The 14,062-nt window shown below is 32.8% G+C and overlaps 1 long non-coding RNA gene across 1 annotated transcript in view; it reads left to right on the top strand.

Annotated features, from left to right (window-relative positions):
• The window catches only part of LOC144194711 (uncharacterized), a 45,161-nt gene that overhangs the window by 15,839 nt on the left and 15,260 nt on the right, over positions 1-14,062 (top strand). The window contains exon 2 of the long non-coding RNA XR_013325954.1: positions 12,676-12,755. This is a non-coding gene — a long non-coding RNA (uncharacterized LOC144194711). The remainder of the gene's footprint in view (positions 1-12,675; positions 12,756-14,062) is intronic.

Here is a 14,062-nt window from a genome sequence, read left to right as displayed (position 1 = left end):
ATGTACTGTTAACGGATGCACTTTTTTATATGTAACGTATCTTGTGCAATAAGGCCCACGGGCCCAAAAGTTTGCCCACCCCTCCTTTTGACTCTCAACTTGTCTTTAAATGATAAAAATTATCTGAACAGAATTACATTCACATTGCTCCAAAATATTTCCACACAAAAACAAGGGCTGGCTCTAGAGGTGACTGTGTACTTCCCTTCAAAAACATGCTTTTTTATGTTACATCTGCCAAAATTTGTGGACTCATGAATTGAAATCAAATTTGCTTAGTTTAAAAAAAATCTTCCAACACGAAGCTCCTCCTCCACTGCAAGATTTTGTCCCCAAAAAATCCAATACATCAACAATAGCTGGCTCTAGAGGTGACTGTGTAGTTCCCTTTTAAAAAAAAGTGCTTGTTTCAGTTACATCTACCAAAATTAGCGGAATTATGAATTGAAATCAAATATGCTTAGTTCACAAAATCTTCCAACACATTTCTCCTCCTCCACTGCAAGATTTTGTCCCAAAAAAATCCAACACATAAACAAGGGCTGGCTCTAGAGGTGACTGTGTAGTTCCCTTTTAAAAAAGTGCTTGTTTCAGTTACATCTACCAAAATTAGTGGACTCATAAATTGAAACCAAATATGCTTAATTTACATAATCTTCCAAAACAAAGCTCCTCCTCCATTGCAAGATTTTGTACTAAAAAAATCCAACACATAAACAGGGGCTGGCTCTAGAGGTGACTGTGTAGTTCGCTTAAAAAAAAGTGCTTTTTTATGTTACATCTGCCAAAATTTGTGGACTCGTGAATTGAAATCAAATATGCTTAGTTTACAAAATCTTCCAACACAAAGCTCATCATCCACTGCAAGATTTTGTCCCCAAAAAATCCAACACATAAACAAGGGCTGGTTCTAGAGGTGACTGTGTAGTTCCCTTTAAAAAAGTACTTGTTTCAGTTAGATCTGCCAAAATTAGTGGACTCATTAATTAAAACCAAATATGCTTAGTTTACAAAATCTTCCAACACAAAGCTCCTCCTCCACTGCAAGATTTTGTCCCAAAAAAATCCAACACATAAGCAAGGGCTGGCTCTAGAGGTGACTAAGTATGTAGTTCCCTCAAAAAAAGTGCTTGTTTCAGTTACATCTGCCAAAATTAATGAACTCATGAATTGAAATTAAATATGCTTAATTTCAAAAATATTCCAACGCAAAACTGCATTATTGTGTACTAAAAAAATCCAACACATCAACAAGGGCTGGCTCTAGAGGTGACTGTGTAATTCCCTTCAAAAAAAACTGCTAAATTAGCCAAAGCACCTTCTCTGGAACTCAATACAAATTAGCATACATGAACTCCCGTCTCTGAACCTCTTGGCCAATCATCTTAAAGCCCGTCAGTTCGACAAAAAAAATTGCAATCACAACCCTACACACATACCAATGTCTGTAGGGATTTACAACCTATCACCTCCACATCTATTGGGGTTGGCGGTGTCATCTGCATGTCATTTTCATGAATACCATGTAGCATTCTGTCTGGGAGGATTGTAAACACAATGCTCATTTCAATAGGATGAGCCGTGGCACGTTTTTGTACAAAACAGTCCAATCCGACATGAAGCAAAATAATAGAACAACATGATATACAATGAGATCCAATGTAATACCATATGGAGCGATATGATTGAATACAATTTGATATGGCGACATGAAGTCATGTGTATAATATGATCTAAATTGATCCAATCTGGGTTTCAATAAAAACTAAATTGACGATATATTGCCGTGCCCAATGGTAACATATGTTGCAACACAATATGGTACTATACTGTAATGTACTACGCTATACCTTTAAATTTATTGTCATGTGATATGAGCGAGCGAATGGGAAACAGGCAGGGCAGGAAAATGTTTTAATTAAATAGAACAAAAAGTAAATGCTAACAAGAATGCGGAGATGCTAAATTAATTAGCAACAGTAAAAAATATGACAAACTCAACACAACTGTAAAAGCATAAAAATACACCTTACAATACAATATAATTCCAATGTGCACTGATACAGTTGAGAGTGGTTTGCAATACCGGCTCGCAGTTATGAGATCGAGGGTTCAATTCCCGCTTCTGAACGTCAATGGTTAAATTTACATTTTCTTAATGTGTCTGTGTAAGGTTTTTTAAAGCTTCTTTTCCGCAATCTGATTGGCTGATTGGATGGAAATTAGCATTCTGGTGTTATCTTACATATTTAAATATATTTGTTCATTAACATACATATGTAGTATAGTTTCTTTAATATCTACTGTCCCTTTATTAACTAAATGAAACTCAAACTGAATTATCCATTGGTCTGATTATGACTTGTCCGAAGTTAGTACGTCAAGGCTCCAGCACCTCCGTGTACCTGACGATAAGCGATACAGAAAATGAATGACATAATGCCACTTACCAATTTTGTCATATACACAGCTGGGTATGATGACAATTAGGATTTTGTCAAGTCAATGATGATGATGATTTTTTTTAAATTATGATTTGTAAATTATGATATGTTTTGTTTATTTTTTTCAATTTTTTATTATTTTTTATCATTTATGTTTTCTATTTTTTAATTATTTTTAATTATTTTATATTATTTTTTCTATTTTTATTATTTTTTATTATTTATGTTTTCTATTTTTTTAATTACTTTTTATTATTTCATATTATTTTTTTCTATTTTTTATTATTTTTTATTATTTATGTGTTCTATTTTTTAATTATTTTTTATTATTTTATATTATTTTTTCTATTTTTTATCATTTTTTATTATTTATGTGTTCTATTTTTTAATTATTTTTTATTATTTTATATTATTTTTTCTATTTTTTACTAGTTTTTATTATTTATGTTTTCTATTTTTTTATTTTTTTTATTATTTTATATTATTTTTTATGATTCTTTAAATTATTTTTTTAAATTTTTTATTCATTATTTTTTATGTGATGCATTTTTAGAAGATGACATGCAACATGATGCAAAATAATTCAAACATATATGATTGAATGTGATTCGATACAAATAGTGCGTATAACAAAAAATGACTTGGACAATGGTTTACGTATCCAGTCATATTTGACTTGACTCTAGCATTCCTCAAATTCATTTCCAGCGCCTCTGAAAAGTAATAACAGAGTATCTACACCGTGGAAGAGCTCCATTGGAAATGACAAGTGAATTATTCCCCTTGCCGTATAGATTTTATGCACTCCCAAGTTAAAATGGCGCTGTTTGTCAAGGCACAGTTCGCTAGTGATGTCATCACTCTGGAAAATGCATTGACATGTGATTTGAAAAAAAATATGACACAATGCTGTAGAAAACTATAAAAAGTAATACGGTATAGTACAACAAAAACATAGGCTAGAATTTCAATTGGTAAAATCCAACAAACTATAATTTGGAAAGATGTTAATTCACGTGAAATAATGAAACAATACAAAATAAATGATATCTAGTTATTGTTATGCACTGCAACACAATTGTAAGATTTGAAAATATGAGATAAATATGATATATATATATATATATATATATATATATATATATATATATATATATATATATATATATATATATATATATATATATATATATATATATATATATATATATATATATATATATATATATATATATATATATATATATATATATATATATATATATATATATATATATATATATATATATATATATATATATATATATATATATATATATATATATATATATATATATATATATATATATATATATATATATATATATATATATATATATATATTTAATAACAAATAAAATAAAATAATAAATATATGTTTCCCATGATACATTACAAAGTAAAATATAATAAAAACTGTCCCATGATTGACTGGTGACCAATTTAGGGTGTTCCCTGCCTACTGCCTATATTTAGGGTTGGCTCCAGCACCCCCGCGACCCATTGTAAGGATTAGCAGGACTGAAAATAAATGAATTAATATGATACTGTACAAAATAATGGTAAAATATGAGTCAGTAAAGTCTATGATGCAATATATTTTCCCATAATACATTATGAAGTAAAATATAATAAATAAAACATACTGTGATTGGCTAGTTTTCAATTCAGGGATTAGCTCCAGCACCCCCACGACCCTAGTAAGGATGAACAGGACTGAAAATGAATGAATGAATATGATACTGTACAAAATAATGATGAAATATGAGTCAGTAAAGTCTATATAACATGATGTAATATATTTTTCCCGTTATATATTAGAAAGTAAAATATAATTAAAAAAAACATGCTATGACTGGCTCGTGGCCAATTCAGGGATTGGCTCCAGCACCCCCACAACCCTGGTATGGATGAACATGAAAGAAAATGAATATGATACTCTACAAAATAATGATAAAAAATGAACCAAAATCCTAAACGACAATTTTCCAAGCGAAAATCTTAGCAAAATTATCAACTATAGTTCAATCCTTGACACAAAAAGATGAAATATAAAATCGTCCAAGTTGATATGATACTACATGACATATTGCCTTGAGTTTATGCCTTTGCATAGAAAACTTGATGACAAGATATTACAGAACGCAAAAATGGCACAAAACCATTTTACACTCCAACACAACTGATGCAACATCATGCAATAACGATACGAAACGATACTCATCCGCCTGATAAAACCCGACCCAACACAATCTGATTCTAGATGACACTCTTACAATAAAGTACCACGCAACAATCACAGAAAAAACGGGTTGAAAAGTCCAATCAGCGCTATGTCGCTAACATAAGATAGCGCTTCGATACTTCCAGGAAGAGAAAATGCTACGCTAATTCCCAACGGCCACGAGAAATATCAAGAAACCGTAAGAGAGAGAGAGAGGTTGAGATAGCAAAGATGGCTGACACAACAAAAATTTGGGGGGTTCTTGAAGAAAATATGAGCTGAAGGGAAGAAGAAGTCAGCCAAAAGCATTTTTTTTTCAACCCGGTTTTATAGTAGCTTACGAAACTGGGTGAAAGCATATGATCAAACGGTCTGTTGCCTAGCAGTCGTCAAATCACTTGAAAGTATTATGTTAAGCAATGTGTTTCTGTCATAACGGGCTGCTGTCCGTCATACATTTGTAACTTGATGAAATGAGCGTGTTTTCTATTGATCAGGAGTTGGGGAACATTATTTTATTATGAGACATTTCTCACTATGAAAGTTGGTTGTAAAATCATACAAGGAATTGCAAAGATGCCAAGTACTGCAAATACTTTGGAGTTTATTATGTCAGTTTTAGACAAACTACAAAGTAGGCATTTTGAACATTGTTTTGAATGCTATTTCGCGTTCTGGAATATCATAAAATGCCAACAAAACTAAGAATAATGTCAATAATTTTGAAATACTATTTGAATCTTTACACATTTTTTTGTTGAAATTTTTAATCAAAACTAAGGATGACAATTGATTTTGAAGTACTTTTTGAATTTTGCATGTTTTCAAAATGTTCAATTATGTTGAAATTTGAAAGTGATCGTCATGTTATAAATAAAACAGGCGTTTTCAATCAAAACTAGGGATGACGATTAATTTTTAACCAGTTTTAACCAAACTACAAAATAGGCATTTTGAACATTGTTTTGAATGCTATTTTCTATTCTGGAATATCATGCCATGCCATCAAAATTAAGAATAATGTCGATTAATTTTGAAATACTCTTTGAATTTTTACACGTTTTTATGTTGAAACTTGAAATGGAGCATCATGTTTTGAACAAAATAGGCATTTTGCATCAACACTAAGGATGATTATTAATTTTGAAATACTTTTTGCATTTTCAAAACGTTCAATTTTGTTGAAATCAGCATCAAAATAAAGATGACAATTATTTTTTTTACATATTTTTAGCATTTTACATGTCAAAACATTGAATTATTTAGAAAATTAAATAGCTTCACTTTTTGTGTAGACGTTTGTGAGCCAAAACAAACAAAACGTGAGTAAAAGTTGATTTGCCGTTTGTGGTTTTGGTTGTGGAATAGAGCAGTGGCATATCTTCCAAACCAGTTCTAAACCAGATATAATATGAATCAGGGCAGCAGCGTGTTGAGCAATCAATGTGCGACAATATGATTTTTTGATGTTTGGCAGCTCGGTAAACGTACCATAAACATCAAGATGGATAGAGCAGTGGCTTATGTTCCAAACCAGTTCTAAACCAGATTTAATGTGAACCAGGACAGTAGCTTGTTGAGCAATCTAGGTGCGAAAATATGGTTTTAGACGTTTGGCAGCTCGGTAAACGTACAATAGACATCTTGATGGATAGAGCAGTGGCTTCTGTTCCAAACCAGTTCTAAACCAGATTTAATGTGAATCAGGGCAGTACAGTATTGAGCAATCTAGGTGCAACAATTGAGATTATTTTAGTGTAAACAGTTGTAAAGTAGTCATGATTCTGTGGACATACAGTTTTTACAAACTGATTAAAATCATTGAACTGTGTCTTTGAGTATTCGGAATTGTCAAAGCTCACACAAATCCAGGACTTTTCGAAATTGTGCACTAAAAAAAATCCGTGCTGGGATATATCAGGACAAGTTGCACTCTACTCTTTTCACTCCGCTGGAGAGGAGAGTAACTCAAGAAGAAGAAAACTTGAATTTGTCTTGGTAGGAGCACACAAGATGTCCAGCAGTGTGTCAAAGACACATTTTTTTGTCCTGTTGGACGGAACAATGCGATGTGTTCCTGACAGTAAACGCAGTCATCCTTCAGGAGACTCCATTTCACCGACGATTCTTGCTGACTGATGCGACTGTCAAAATGAAAAAAAAAAAAATAGAAGGAAGTCTACCCACCCACATGCCAGCCTGAGGTGTGTATTTTCAGTGAATAAATGTACAGTACAACCATAATTTATAAAATGTGCAAGAAAACTGTAATCCAATTTCTGTAGTTTATGTTATTTGATGTTTATGGAGAAATAAAATAAGTACATTCACTTTTGTCATGTCATTTATCAATATTTTTTGTGTCTTTGATGTTTGTAGGAATGTGTTTTTTCCTAAATTGATTCAAATGTTTGGTAAATATCAATGATTAGAACAATTGTAATATTTTTTTTAATTAATATTGAGGCGTTGACTAAAAATGTGTCTTTGATGTTGTAGAAAATATCGGTTATGAATATCAAAGACAAAAAAAAACTTTAAAAAATGGCATCCACTTTAAAATATTTTATTTTCATGAAAAAATCTATTTACATTTGTCCTGTCATTCATCAAAGACATGGTGTTGCTTGTTACAAACATCAAAGACAAGAAAACATTCATCAAGTAAATTTTCAAAAATGGCGTCCACTTTAAATGATTTGATTTTCTTGAAAAAATACATTCATGTTTGTCCTGTCATTTTTCAAAGACTTGTGTCTTTGATGTTGTGGGAAATAGAAGTACAATCGAAGTACAGACAATTTCAGCAAGACTATCAAGGTGTTGCTTGTTACGAACATCAAAGACAGGTAAACCTTAATCAAGTACATTTTAAAAATGGCATCCACTTTAAATTATCTGATTTTCCTGAAAAAAAAATCCATTCACGTTTGTCCTGTCATTCCTCACATATTTTACGTGTCTTTGATGTCTGTATGAATGTGTTTTCTCCCTAAATTGATGTAAATGGTAAACGTCAATGACTAAAATAATATTTGAGAAACTAATTGACAAAAAAATACACATGACACGTGTCTTTGATGTCGTGGAAAATACAAAAAAGTACATCCGATTACAGCAAGACTATCAAGGTGTTGCTTGTTACAAACATCAAAGACAAGAAAACCTTAATCATGTAAATTTTAAACAATGGTGTCCACTTTGAATTATTAGATTTTCATGAAAAAAATGCATTCAATTTTGTCCTGTCATTCCTCAAAGACATTGTGTCTTTGATGTCTGTATGAATGTGTTTTCTCCCTAAATTGACATAATGGTAAACATCAATGACTAAAATAATATTTGAGAAACTAATCGACAAAAAACATGTCTTTGATGTTGTGGAAAATACAAAAAAAAAGTACATCCGATTACAGCAAGACTATCAAGGTGTTGTTGCTTGTTACATACATCAAAGACAATACAGTCTTCCGAGTGTATTTTCACAAACCTCAATTACGTCTTTGATGTTTCGGGGAAAAGAAAATTAAATCCTTCAGCCTCTTCATTTACACAGAGAATAATTATGCTTTACACCCGGTGTTTTTACAAACGTCTTTTTGAGCCCGGTTGTTGGAACCGCCCGCAATTCTGTTTCAGCTATTTTTACTCTTGCTCCTCGTGCTCGTTGTGCGTGTCATTTCATTCATCCCTGTCGTCTTTGTGACGAAGGAAGACGAGTCCTGGAGAGAGGAAATATGTCAGGCTTGAACATATTGGAATATGTTAAGCATACTGAAGGAGGTAGAGTCTAAGGTTTGAAGACATTTAAGACTGGTGGTATAACGGGGGCAGGGGTGGAAATATATAATACAATGGGAGTGATGCAGCTGGGAAAGTTCGTTCCGGGTGACCCTGCAAGGATGAGGAGAGGTGTTCATCCTGGTGGGGGTGACCTCACTGGTCCTGGGTGACACTGAGGAAGGATGGTCCAGGTGGAACCTTTGACTTTTCATAGAACAACGGAACTCGGTGGCCATAATTAATCTTCATTAAAAACTATGTTGTCTGCTCTTCTTGGCCTTGCTATACCAACTTTGTTCATGTTGGTGGACAAACTTTATTGCTGTAGAACAATATGTGGAACAATATGACGTTAGGAAATGGTACCAAAAAGGTACTTTATAAAATTTGCGGTGACATTCACACTACGTAATGCAGTTTTTTGTTTTTGTATCTTGGGTAAATGTGTCGTTATTATTGAAAGATTTTAGTCGATGTTTGGGAAAATAATGGTGTATTTTGTTAAGAGGTGGTAACAAAAATATAAGGTGTACATTCTGAGATGGTAAAAATCAAAAACACTGTTCTCCTTAACATAATTTGGCCCGTTAGGCTTTGAAACGGGAATAACATAAATGTTAATGTTACTTGTAAAAATAACATGCTTGGTTATATATTTAAATGAACAAAACTGCACACTTTATGTTAAGACATTCCTGGAAACATAATTTTATTTAGAATTGTTGGTAATAATGTATTCCGATTTCCTATTTTTTGTTCTGGAATAAGGCAAATTAGTCGTTATTTCCTCTAAATGGTCTTTGATGCTTGCTTATATATTTTAAATGAACATAACTGCACACATTGTGTTAAGACATTCCTGGAAACATAATTTTATTTAGAATTGTTGGTAATAATGTATTCCGATTTCCTATTTTTTGTTCTGGAATAAGGCAAATTAGTCGTTATTTCCTCTAAATTGTCTTTGATGCTTGCTTATATATTTAAATGAACAAAACTACACATTGTGTATTAAGACATTCCTGGAAACATACTTTTGTTAAGAACTATTGGTAATAATGTATTCCAATTTCTTATTATTTGTTCTGGAATAAGGCAAATTAGTCATTATTTCCTCTAAATTGTCTTTGATGCTTTCTTATATATTTAAATTCACAAAACTACACACATTGTATTACCAGATTCCTGTAAACATACTTTTATTCAGAACTGCTGCTAATATATTCCACTTTCTTATTCTTTGTTCTGGAATAAGGCAAATTAGTCATTATTTCCTCAATTTGAGTGTCCAACATCAAAACAACTTTATTTTAGATTATATTTATCTACTTTTTTTGCGTGTGTTGGCATCATTGTTGCTTATTTTGTGGATATTCTGTACAACTCATACAATTGCAATTTTCAAATTATTCCCGATTTCTTCGACAACAAACATCTACTGAATGTACTATAAAATTGCTAAAATGCTAATCATTGTTTTAGACAAGAAAATACATCAATTTTAAAGTCAAAACACGAAACTTTGTTAGGTTCATCAATGGCAAACATCTGAATAATTACGGACATTTAATTTTTATAGCATCTCTGATGAAATTTTTGCTAAGAACTGCAATTTCTTCTGCCCATTTAAGGCCACAAATCAAAACAATTACAATGTTATTGATTAATCCCATTGCATAAGCAAAAACAACAGCTGTAACCATCATTGCATATCATTAGTATCCAAAAATAACAATTAAGGTCAGAACTATATAACAACTCCATTGGAAATTAAACAAACTATTAGGTTCATTAATAATTACCATCGTCCGTAATTATCAATAACTGCAGGCAGACATCTTATTCAATTATTGACATTTAATTAAATAGAATGGATAACAACAGGTAAAACCTCAGAGGGGAGATTCATTCAGCAAGCCAGAGTTTCTCCTTCAACTTCCGAACGTCTCACCGAATAGACATTTTCGTACGACTCCTATTGCCATAAATCAAAACAATTTACATTGTTGTTGATCATTCCATCACGTATGAGTAAAAACAACATCTGGAACTACAATAACAATCAAAGTATTTTACCAAAAACAAAAACAGGAGAATAGACCTAACAACATTTAGATTAGAACAATTATGCTTTCCTTGACCTAAGAATCATATAATATAATCATAATCATATAATAATTACATAAAGAAAAACCCGAAGTGCACGGGTAAATAACACAAACAACATTCTTGTTATTGGCCGAATAGCCCTGGCTAAAGATGACTTGGCGGTTATTCGTGACCTCGCAACACTTTGAGAATAATAAGAGAATGATTTAACAAAGAACTTACTTAATACAACTATATTTATAATCGTAATACAGAATAAACCCAACACAAACAAACCTCCATTCGGCAAAATAACTCCATAATCAACCAAAAACAGCGTCACAATTTACAACAATACACAAGTAATCACGAAGGTTGTTGTATACCCATCACGCTACATCAGCAATTTCTTAAACGTCCTTCCAGGTCTGCATTCTGGTTCATTGGTATCAAACCCTCACCAATATTAAACATTATGACAATACTATGGAATAAAACAATTTATTCTCAGAACAGCAGTTAGAAAATCTCTCAAAAAAAACCCATTAGACTCAATTCCAGACAGCAGTCTCTAGTGAGCTTTGAAATAATCAAGCCGCCCGCTCAAAACTATCAAAACGCCAAACAACTTGGCATTGTTCCTAAGGGGAAGTCCTTTCGTTTTTGATACCGTGTTTTTCTTCGCCATAAATTGCTATGAATTCTTTTTTGTGACCAACAATGGTGCTGATATGACAACTCTTTGATTTGACAAAAAAAACTGTGACGTGTCAGAGGACTCGTGTCATCCAGACGACAATGTTTGGCGACTTCCTGGGAGAAATGACTTCACTCGATACAATTTCCTTTAATGAGGAAGGGGAAAACATCTAAAAGAAGCAAAAGGGGCAGGAAGGGTTCATCATATTGCGTAGAAACATCCATTTTGGATCCAAATGAGCTACAGTTTCTTGTTTTGTTGGTCTGTTTTTTTTAGATTGGACACAATGTCTGTGAAGTAATAGAATCTGAATATCTATTTCATGTTTTAGGTCAATTACATCTAACATTGTTATTTTCAGTGGGCGGAGCTATACTTTACTTCACCTGTTCATGTTTGTTACCCTACTGGACTGTTTATGTATTATATGCTAAGTACCAGATCTTATGAAGTATATTTTTCCTTTAAAGATAATTTTATAACCATAAGCCTTGCCTTAAAACTCAAAAATGTTCAATAACATGGCGTCCATTTTATACGGACCTCCATTTGTGTGTAACGTATTTTCACGACTATAAGGCGCACTTAAAAGTCTTAAATTTTCTCCAAAATAGACAGTGCGCCTTATAATCCGGTGCGCCTAATATATAGGGGAAAAAAGAAAACGAAAAAACACCACTGTCGGATATTAAAAAAACACAAACACCTGAATTGAAACAATACTGTTAAATATACAGATGCCATCTTAGTTTACAAAATTTTCCTTCATATAGCTCCTCCCTCACTGCAAGATTTTATACAAAAAATCCAAAACATCAAAAATGGCTGGCTCTAGAGGTGACTGTAAAGTAGTGAGTGCTTCATACCTGGAAGTCAATTACCGTATTTTCACGACTATAAGGCGCACTTAAAAGTCTTAAATTTTCTCCAAAACAGACAGACAGTGCACCTTATAATACAGTGTGCCTTATAATACAGTGTGCCTTATAATACAGTGCGCCTTATAATACAGTGCACCTTATATATGAAAAAATGTCATTCATTGAGGGTGCGCCTTATAATGTGGTGTGCCTTATAGTCGTGAAAATACGGTATTACAAAATGTTGTAACGTAAACAGCGCCTTTTGATACACGCCCAGAAAAATCTGGTACATATATTTAAGTAGTATTTTGTACAATTTGTTTTCTGTATGTGTTTATATAGATTTGTACTTGTTTTCCTTAACTGTTTAGTGGGATTTAGGTCAGGGGAAATGATAGCCTTATAATCCAATCTGCCTTTTACATGCATTTTTATTTTAAAAAAAAAGTATTTTGAACAAATTTTTGACTGATAAATGACAACTAATCAGCAAGGTGCCCGAAATCTTGATCTAATCCTGATTATTTTATTCAGGTGTGATTGTGGAGTGAGAAATGGAAAACAGACTAGATACGGCACCCTCAGGACTGGACTCACAACCCCTCAAAAATCTGGTATGTAAATTTAATTCATATTTGGTATGGTTGGTTTCCTCTACTTTCCCTATGCAAATCTTCTAAGTTCCCTATGTAGTTTTATGTCTTTATTTGGCTGTTTGGTGGGGTTTAGGTCAGGGGAAAAGGGTATCATTATAATCCAAACCATGTTTTGTATGCATTTTAATAGAAATCCGGTACATAATTTTAATTTAGATTTTGTACACATGGTTTCTTCTACTTTCCCTATGTAGTTTTATGCTTTTATTTGACTGTTTGGTGGGGTTTAGGTCAGGGGAAATTGTGTCTTTATAATCCAAACCGTGTTTTGTAGGCATTTTAAAAGAAATCAGGTACATAATTTTAATTAATATATTGTACGCATGTTTTCTTCTATGTTCCCTATGCAGTTTTATGTTTTTATTTTGTTTTTGGTGGGGTTTAGGTCAGGGAAAATGGTGTCTTTATAATCCAGAGTGTGTTATGTATGCATTTTAAAAGAAATCCGGTACATAATTTTAATTAAGATTTTGTACGCATGGTTTAGCTGTACTTTTCCTACGTAAATTTATGTTTTTATGTGGCTGTTCGATGGGGTTTAGGTCAGGGAATGTCAATGATCTCCTTCTACAGTGGGTTTGTGAAGCTTTTGAGACTTTTTGAGATCGAATTTCGCAGAAATAACGCCATTTATTTGTCAAATTGAGATATTCTCCACACAAAATCCAACTCAAGTAAGTATTAGCCATTGCTTTTGAACTCTTCCCAACCGAACTATAGTTTTCTCTCCTCTGCAAAGTCACTCTGAGTAAAAGTGACATTGAATCAAGCTGATGATCACATCTTGTGATTGTCACTCGGCTGTTTTGTGTGAGTCTGACAAGGAGGCGAAGGTGCCCTATAAAAAGCCCAAGGAAAAAAAATGGCCGTAAAGCTGTACTTAAAATGAGATACAGTGCTGTTGTTCACAGGTGCATAAAATTTTATTGTCCTGACACAAGGGGACGGTTTTCAGGGGTGGTGTTGGAGGTGTTGAGGTTGACTTGCTGCATCTTTTCCAGACCAGTGGCTAACGACCGCTCTCCTCCTCCTTTCCTGGCGAGCGATTGATTTGAAAGAGTGGTTCTGCTTTACAGTCAGTGAGACTGAGTTAGTCGTTGCGGATGATTGGAATCTTAGCGCTATACAACAAAAAAAAAAAAAAAACGAATACAGATGTCAATTACGGTCGTCATGAAATTAAGGGGCTTTTTTGTTGGGTACGAAAGAGATCAAAACGTATGATGCAATTTAAATGTTGTTGCAGGTTTAGTACATTTTTAGGA

Source organism: Stigmatopora nigra, chromosome 3, assembly GCF_051989575.1.
Source record: "Stigmatopora nigra isolate UIUO_SnigA chromosome 3, RoL_Snig_1.1, whole genome shotgun sequence".
Classification (NCBI taxonomy): domain Eukaryota; kingdom Metazoa; phylum Chordata; class Actinopteri; order Syngnathiformes; family Syngnathidae; genus Stigmatopora; species Stigmatopora nigra.
Note: the sequence above shows the minus strand (reverse complement) of the source record. Positions and strands in the feature narration are given on the sequence as shown.